Consider the following 9,478-nt stretch of genomic DNA (forward strand, 5'->3'; position numbering starts at 1 on the left):
TGTGGGGAAATGCAAAGTTCACACCAGTGCCCCACAGCAAACTGGGTGGACCGGTCTGCAAGTTTCAGGCTCCATCAGGGGAGAATACAATGTGTTACGGCTTGCAGAGCTCAGGGAGGTGCACCTCCATCAAAAGTCCCTGGAAAAACAGAGGCTCTCTCTCCACTCGCGCCTGTCTTCCATAATGCTGAATGATGCATTAGCTCTATAATAGCAATCTCAATAGCTTGCACCTATCTGCACTCAGTTGCATGATCATTCACCAGTTTGGCTTGGGATGAGTAGGACTGGGCTCAGGGTGGGTTGATCTAAACCAAAGATGAAAATTTGCTAGGGGAGGAGCATTGGTTTGAATGAGCGGGGGGAGGGGGCCCTCCAGCCTAATTAGTCCAGGCACAGATCCCAATTTGGCCAATGAGGCTGTTCCCTTCCGTGCTCCACACCAGATGTTTGTGTGCATTTATTTATTATTACATTTATATCCCATTTTATCCTCACGCTCACAATGACCCTGAGGGGCAGTGACTGGCCCGAGGTCACCCTATGAGCGTCATGGCTGAGCGGGGATTTGAAGCATGGTATCCCAGATCCTAGGCCAACACTTAAACCACTACATTGCATGGGCACTTATACATGTACGGCAGAAGCAGACATGGCTAAAAGCCACCCCCATCGTTCTGCCCGGACACTGAGATCCAGCGCCGAGGGCCTTCTGGCAGTTCCCTCATTGCGAAAAGTGAGGTTACAGGGAACCAGGCAGAGGGCCTTCTCGGTAGTGGCGCCCGCCCTATGGAATGCCCTCCCATCAGATGTCAAGGAAATAAGCAGCTATCTTATTTTTAAAAGACATCTGAAGGCAGCCCTGTTTAGGGAAGTTTTTAATATTTAATGCTGTATTGTTTTTAACATTCGATTGGGAGCCGCCCAGAGTGGCTGGGGAAACTCAGCCAGATGGGCAGGGTATAAATAAATTATTATTATTATTATTATTATTATTATTATTATTATTATTATTATTAGCTTAAAAGTGAACTCCCAATTATTATTTTGCAAGTGGGGCAAAAGTTAACCCTACTGGCATCAACTGCACATGGGAGTTCCCCAATGGCAAGACCTAAGTGAAGCCAAAGCGGGGGGGGGGGGGTTGCTCCATTTTGAAACCAAACTGATTTTCCTCTCTGGAAGAAAGTTCTGCTTCAGGAGCAAGCTAGTTGACTCCGGGAGCTCTCCTTCAAAGGAGCTTGCTCTCTCTGTGTGTAGCTTAAAATGGAGCTCCCCCCCCCCCCCGCCATTGAGGGAACCTAATGTAATGCGTTTAGCAGTTGGCCAGAGTGACCTCTTCACATTAGAAGTGCTACATTAAAGAATAGTAGTCTTAGAGGGAAAGTGATCTTTGTATATGTCAAATCTGATTCTTACCATATTTAATTCTTCCAGAAAGAAAAGCAGGATAAAAAATATTTTAAAGCAAATCAATCCAATATGGAGCATTTCTCTCCTCTTCCCCCTCTCCACTTCTGGGAACCACAGCTATAAGGAAAGATTTATGGGAGAGCAACAATGTTAACAAAGGGAAGTGGGTCTGTAAGCCTAGAGAGAGAAAATAAGGACAGGCATGGTACAATTATGTAATACAATGGTAACTTGGTTTTTTAACATCTCCATTGACGAATGCTTCGGTTTTTGAATGCCATAAACCCAGAAGTAAATGCTTCCATTTTCAAATACGCCTCAGAAGTCAAATGGCTTCTGCTGAGTGTATATGTTATTTTTCTCAATTTTCTCTATGAAATTTGCAGGCTGCCCTTTGCGCCTCGGTTTTCGAACGTTTTGGAACTCGAACAGTCTTCCGGAATGGATTACATTCAAAAACCGAGCTACTACTGTAATTGAAAGGATGTCATAAGAGGGACAGGAAGTGTTCACTTTGGCCATAAAGGTTAGGACATAGATAGTGGTAACATCACAAGGATTTCTGCTTGCACAAAAGTAACTTTCCTCCTCACTCATGTGCCCCATGACATCCCCAAATCTGCTTCAGAGATTTGGGGATCCTTTACAATGGAAGGAGAGGGGGAAATGTTCCATTACACGTGCAGAAATCCTTGGGCCAGTGAAGCAAGTCACTTGGTGCTACTTTGAAATACAACCCAGAGCTGAACATCAGGACTAGGAGAATTCCTTCCATTGACAAGTCACAGGCATGGAGATGGAGGGAGACTATGCCTTTACTTAAACAAAGCTAGGTAAAGGATACCAATCAAATAGGACCTGGCCTATAACGGGGTAGGCATGTTACAAGTTTTAAGCTGAACTGCAAAGAAAAACACTGCCCCAGAAAGTCGTGGGATTCCTTTCAAGAAAAGCATAGGACATGCTTCTGACCCAGCAAGCTGAATGTGCCATAAATTAAAAGCCTTCCTATAACCACTGCTGCTTATATAGTCCCATAAAGCAAAACATGTATACTAGTGGCCTGCCATTGGACAGCTATCGGAATGTATTTAGCTTAGCAGCTGCACAGGCACGATTTACCTTAAAGTAGATTGCAGCCTCTCGGGGGGGGGGGGGGCACAATGTCCCATACCTGGACCATTATCTGGCTATCTTGTATCACGGACTGTAGGCTCTCTTGGATGATGTCCAACAGCATGGTTCTAATGAAGACATTATTTTAAAAAAAAGCATTGTCTAATGGAGACCAGGAGAGTTCCCAGTGAGGAAGATGGACCACATGACTCCTTAAACATTTTGGTTAGTGATATCCAGAGAGAAGCAGCCAGTGTTTAGAAATGTTGTGACTGCAGAACTGAGAATGTTTGACTTGTCCCTGTGCCCACCACCCAGGCACAATTTTTGTCCTCCTTCAGTAATTGCTTTTGATAAGAGGAGTCTATCAGCACAGCTGGTTTCTGTCCACCAGCTCTATACGTTGAGAGCCTTTTGTTCTGAGTGGACCATTCTGCTACTAGACCTGTGCCATCAAATCCAATGACTCCTCATTTTGGAAAGCCCAGAGCATGAGCATTGCGAACAACAATCCCAGGAGACGCAGTATTTCACTTTAGTGCATGGTGGTCGATGAGATAGAGGATTGCATTGCTCATTGTGGTAACTCAAAGGCCTGTAGAGCAGATGTTCTGGGATAATCCGAGAATTCCTTTTGTTGTTGTGAGTTGTATATCTGGTTAACTGGACCTGCCTCGTGTCATTCTCCCCCACAACTGAAAATAACAATGTTTTTACTTAGTAACAATACACAGGACTGAGCCAATTTCTTTTTGTTTTGTGAACCTTGAAGGGGAAATGAGTTTGTCCTGTTCAGAGAGACATTTAGTAGCAATATTTTGGACAACATAGTCAAACTACAGTGGTACCTCGGGTTACATACGCTTCAGGTTACAGACTCCGCTAACCCAGAAATAGTACCTGGGGTTAAGATATTTGCTTCAGGATGAGAACAGAAATCGTGCTCCGGCAGCGCGGTGGCAGCGGGAGGCCCCATTTTCTGAAGTGGTGCTTCAGGTTAAGAACACTTTCAGGTTAAGAACGGATCTCCGGAACGAATTAGGTTCTTAACCCGAGGTACCACTGTATTGGTAAGTTGGTTATAACGTTCCACCAAGTGGTGCAGGGAATATTTACTACTTTCTTGCTTCCTCAAGGGTTTGTTTGTTTGTTTGTATCAAATATAATTGTTCCACCAAGAGGTTCCATCCTTACCATGATGAGGGGCAATTTGGCAAATGGTCATGTGCTTTCACCTTACATTGCCCTCTGATGAAAACAGGTTCCACCTTTTCCCAAGCACTGAAACTGTCATGTGCCGCATGACACGACCCATATGCGTTCCAAGTTGTGATGGAGAGAAGCATGTGTTGGTGATTTGCCTTTTGAAAGCAGTGCTGATGTTGCACACAGCGAATTAGATCTAGGTTATTTAAAAAGCAAACAACAGATGGAAAGCATTTCACAAAGAAAATGGCTTCTTCTCCTTTGCTTTCCAAGCCATGTGAAAACTCTTTGCAGATTTCTGCCGCAACTGATTAGCTTTCAGACTGTCAGAGACTTTTTTGTCCCAAGGTTACTGCCAAATATTTGGCTCCAAAAAATCCTGGAGGCATCCTTTAGTTCAGCTCTTGCCTTTGGCTCCAGACTTCCACTACCTGACGCCCTCCAAAGGTTTCACTCATTCATAAGGTTTCTTGCCTACCCTTCACAGTCCCATCCCAGGACAGGTTACAACCATATAGTAGAAAATTATAAAAACAGATAAAACCATTGGAATTCTAAAATGAGTAAAACCATTCCAAGTGCAACAGAGCAGTATAGAGTTGATAAAAGAGATGGGTCATTGGAAACTGCTTTATTCCTAGTCAGACCATTGGGTCCATCCAGTTCAGCACTGTCTAAAATGACTGGCAGTGGATCTCCTGGGTTTCCAATTCCCCCATCCCTACCTGGAGATGCTGGGGACTGAACCCAGGACCTTCTGCAACAAAATCCTTCCCCAGTGTCAGGCTTCAGGGACCCAGCTTCCTCCCCCTCCCCCCCCACTTGGCAGTAGATACGCAGAACAAAGAGAAAGGAGTCTCTTACCAGTTAGAGATTTTAATGATCACAGTGAGAGAACAAATAATCTATTCCTCGGAATGAAGGGGCTCCCAATTAAGGGTTCCACCCACTTCCTCCCTAGTCCCCCCTCGTCACTTCCGCATTTTGCAACCTGATCTCTCAACCGCTATGCTTCTGTGCTGCCACCTTATCTGCTCTCCTTGACCTTGGGCTGAGCAGGTGGATGCTTTCCAGCAACATTGAGTCTCTCCCAGTTCTTCTCCTAGCTGTTCACCACCCAGTTCTTCCCAACTTCTGTCTATGTCCCTCTGCGAACCGCTGTTCCAAATCTATACTGTCCCACTGCTTCTGGGAAGATCCAGGATCCTGATCAGGGGGAGGGGAGGGGGAGGGGGAGGGGAAGGCTCCCACCATTCCTCCTCAATGTCGCCCTTCTCCGCACGGAACCTGAAACCCATGCTGTTACTTATAAACAGTCCATGATACTGGGAAGTCCCTCAGGGGTATTGACAGAAATATATAAGAAACATCTCACAACAAAAGGAAATCTTCAGGCATGTAACGTCCACAAAAATGTTTGTTCACAAGGAACCCCACCTCCCACCCCATCCCAGTTAGAATGCCAAGACATAGGAGGACTAACAAGCAAGCAATTTTCAGTGGTGGAGACGAAGAGCAGGTCCAGCAGGGTCTGGTCACTGATGCCACTCCTGGAAGGAAGACTCCAGATTCTTAAAATCCAGATTAAAAAAGAAAAAGCAGCCAAAGATGCCTGGAATGCATTTGTATATCAGAACCAGATAAACAGCAAGGAAGATGGACGAGCTGAGCTACCTAAGCCTTTTTCACACATCTACTGATAGCCTGACTTCTGTGTCTCGACAGTAAAAATTGTACCATCCCATCACACACGTACACCCAATATTAATAGATTATTTGCAATTAAATTTATTTCCAGCAAATTACGGCACTGAATGTGTAACGCATTATCGACTTCAGCCTTTGCTCAACCTTTGGCGCACAAAGCAAACAGCTTGACTGATGCACTGTGTTTGGGCACCATCCAGCCATTGTTAAGTCCCATTGATTGCCTTGGATGAATTAATGGGGTTTTAAAAGTGCTTAAAGTTGGCTAGATTGGTGTCCTATATTTGAATCATTAGACTTTATAGATAGTGCATTAGTTAACTATGTCATCTCATTTGGACTGGATTTCCAGACTTTGCTGGGGTTCAGAGGGTTGTAGCATTTTAAGAAAACCAAAACATTGCAGTAATTTTGAAATATAGCATCAGGGGAAGGAATATACACGAAGCATAGGCTACGAGTACTGGATCAGAACTTCGAATCAAGGTATCATAGAATCATTGAATTGTAGTGTTAGAATGGACCTCAAGAATCATCTTGGCCAACCTTCTCGGATGCAGGAATCTCAACTAAAACATTCTTGACACACGGCTATCCAACCTCTGCTTAAAACCCCAATGCACCAACTTCTGAAGGAGTTGTTCCACTGTTGAACAGCTCACACTGTCATAAAGTTCTTCCTGATGTTTAGTCGGAATCTCCTTTCTTGTAACTTGAATCTGTTGGTCCTGGTCCTACACTCCGGAGCAGGAGAAAACAAGCTTGCCCCATCTTCTATGTGACAGCCCTTTAGATATTTGAAGATGGCTATCATATCTCCTCTCAGTCTCCTCTTCCCCAGGCTAAATGTACCCAACTCCCTCAACCAGGTCAGGTTCTCATAAGATTTAAAGAACAGCAAATACCAAGGGAAAATAGGGGAGGGGGAGACACTCCCATTGTTCCTGAAAACATTATACACATACAGTTACTCAGCTACTCCAAGAGACAGGTCTTCATACTAGGGCACCAATGCACCAGTTCTCCATAGCTCCTTCTTCTAATCTGCTCACCAGGCTTAGGGTAGCCCTATGGCTTGACGAAGTCCCTAAGACCCCCATGAGGTCTGAGCGTGCTTAGTGGCTACAGAACACTGACTGACAGGACTGGGGACAATAACTGGGTGAGAGGACAAATGGGGCAGAATATTCTGGAGGACACTGAACAACAGCACTCAACACTGCAACATATTGTTGCTTTATTATATATCATAGAGTCAAAGAATTGTAGAGTTGGAAGGGACCTCAAGGATCATCTAGTCCAACCCCCTGCAATGCAGGAATCTTTTTGCCCAACGTGGGGCTCAAACACACAGCCCTGATATCTGTAATTGTAAGCTGCCTCAAACATTTTTCATGAAAAAGGCAGACTAGAAATATTAAAAATAAATGTTTTGGGCAGTGCTCCAGAAAGTTTTGCTCAGAGTAGACCTCCTGAAATTAATGGACCTAACTTTATCCTATTCATTAACTTGGTAAACTCATGGCAAAATTATTTGCACCTGTGGCTCTCCAATGATGAACTCAAGAGTCGATTGCAAGAGAAAATTCCCCCTTGAAAAGTCCTGTGGTCAGCCAACATTGACACCTCCACGTGTCACAGAAAACCTTCAAAAAGAATCTCAGGAGTGCCACGGTTACATCACACACAGCAGTCCTTAACAGCGGGTGAAGGTGGAAACACTGCATTACTGATTCTAACCCGAATCACATGGCACATTTGTCGGCTATGGAATGTGACCCTGGGAAAGAATGCGAAGCAGGCATGGAAAGACCTGTGAGAAAATAGGTGAGTAATATCGAAGATGATTCGTTGCTCTCCTGCTGCTGGCCAATATATATCAAAAGGAAAAGAAACAGCCTTCTAGAGGATATGAAAAAGTCTGGCGTTTCCCATCCATTAGTTTGCAAGTAAAACAACCTTGGGGAGCACGTAGGTAGAAGCCCAGATAGCATAAGAGCTGATCAAAATGTGGAGGAAATTAAAGACATGTGTAGCAAATGAAGTGCGAGGCTTATCTACAAGGAAATGCAATATCTATCGGAAGCGTGGAGAACCTTTGACCCTCCAGATGTTGCTGAACGACAGCTCCCACCGTCCCTACCCAGGGGCAGTGCTTGCTGGGGCTGACGGGATTTGAAGTTCAGCAACATCTGGAAGGCCAAAAGCTCCCCACACCCACCTTAGACTTTAACATGGCATAAGGGATGTTGCCAAAAGCAACTGAAACCTCATGTATGAAAATGCCCCAAACCAGTAGTATTTCGTAGCCAAATTCTGCCAGGAAGCCCTGTGCCAAAACAGCGGCTCAGAATACTACTACTACTACAAATAATAATAATAATAATAACAACAACAACAACAACAACAACAACAATAAAAGACTTGCTAGGATTCAACAGTTACAGTGATGAAAATCAGGCAGGCAAGAATCCTTAAAAGTCACAGAAGTCCATTTTCCAGCTCATAGTGGTATACACTCCCTTGAGGAGAACTCACTGACAACCTATACCATTGTAGGGGGAAAAAAGAGCATGTACAGTGACAGAAAGAAGAAGATTAACTTTTCTATTGTCCCCCCTCCTGCCACAAAAGTTTACAGGATGTGACGTCATACATCCCCCTGCTTGTGACTCTCTAGCAATCATGCATTTGTGATTTTGGCTGCAGATTATTCCACACTGGGAGCACAGACATTTTCTGGGCCAAGGTGTCTCTCCCCACAAGAAAAATGCCATGGTTATATACTGTACAGCAAGCCAGGCATTTGCAACCTAAGCCGTTTTGCATGTTTGTCCCTGTCAGCCACATGAGCAAAATAATGCCCTAGGTGTGGGCAGCATTCCTAACCTCTGGCATCAAAGCCACCTGAACAGGCCCCACCAGCGATCACCACAATATCCTTCTATTCTCCTAATGCAGCAAGTTTATCCTTATTCCAATTTAACCTTTCAGGAAAAGAGGTTAATGAGTTGGGATTCCAAATTGGCCATCCTGATTCCATGCCAGACCCATTTGCTCAGAAGGCAGCCTAGATAATCTGTTTATTAGGAGCGGAGAAAAATCCCCTTTGTGGCCATTTTTTATTTAATGACTCACCTCCCCATAAATGGCTGCTCTCCCCTTTATACCCATTTTGTTCCCACGGGGGCCTTCATTGTCAGAGATATCAATGAAGTGTCTGCTGACCACACACTTGTATCCAAATATTTGCGCTATTCAGAAGTGAATTGCTCATTCAACTAAATGCTCAATTATGCCAGGGTTCTTTTAATTAGAGGGAATACTTGGGCCAGGTAGCCTGCATGGGACAAGGAACAAATTTCTCAGCATATGGAACGCATGCACAGCAATAGGGTACTCCAATTGCTCTATAAATGGAGGAACCTTTTAAAGATGTTTCAGAGGCTGCAATTGGTGCAGAATGCAGTGGTCAGAATGCTGAACGCTCTTTGAGATTATGAGCAGAGTACGGCATTGCTATATCAACTGTGCTGGTTCCCTGTTTGCTTCTGGGCCTGACAGAAAGTGCTAGTATTAACCTTGCCTGACAGAAAGTGCTAGTATTAACCCTGAAGCCATGCTGGCAGATGCAGCCCCAAACATCTGTAGGGGACCAGGTGGGCAAAGGTTTTTTAATGGCTTGGCTGGCTGGCAGCCTGAAAAGACTGTCTTCACTCATACAAACTTGCCTGAGCCTTATGATTGTCCCCTAATTCTTCCCTGGTCTCCTCGCTGGTCCAAATAGGACTAATTTAGCCATCTAGCCCTGGTGATCATCTAATGTTTATTGGATGGATTTCCCCCTAAATTGATTTTTGAATTCTGAATTTATTGTTATTCACGTTTTATACTGTATTTTATGCTTTTTTTGGTTGCATCAATTAAGTGTTTTAAATTTGTTGCTAGCCACCCTGAGCCCGGTTTTCTGAACTGGGAAGGGCGGGGTATAAATAAAAATGTATTATTATTATTATTATTATTATGACTCTTGAGT

The 9,478-nt window shown here is 44.2% G+C and overlaps 1 long non-coding RNA gene across 2 annotated transcripts; it reads right to left on the bottom strand.

Moving 5' to 3' along the window:
- Positions 1–1,409: 1,409 nt before the first annotated feature.
- LOC310827217 lies at positions 1,410–9,014 on the bottom strand. 2 transcript variants are annotated; one of them, XR_014556221.1, is made up of 3 exons: positions 7,857–9,014; positions 2,536–2,657; positions 1,410–1,530 (listed from the first exon to the last, which is right to left on the bottom strand). It is a non-coding gene; the product is annotated as an uncharacterized lncRNA (long non-coding RNA). The 2 variants fall into 2 exon arrangements; XR_014556222.1 differs by having other exon boundaries at positions 2,536–3,224.
- Positions 9,015–9,478: the final 464 nt, after the last annotated feature.

Source organism: Podarcis gaigeae, assembly GCF_964106915.1.
Source record: "Podarcis gaigeae genome assembly, chromosome: 11".
NCBI lineage: Eukaryota > Metazoa > Chordata > Lepidosauria > Squamata > Lacertidae > Podarcis > Podarcis gaigeae.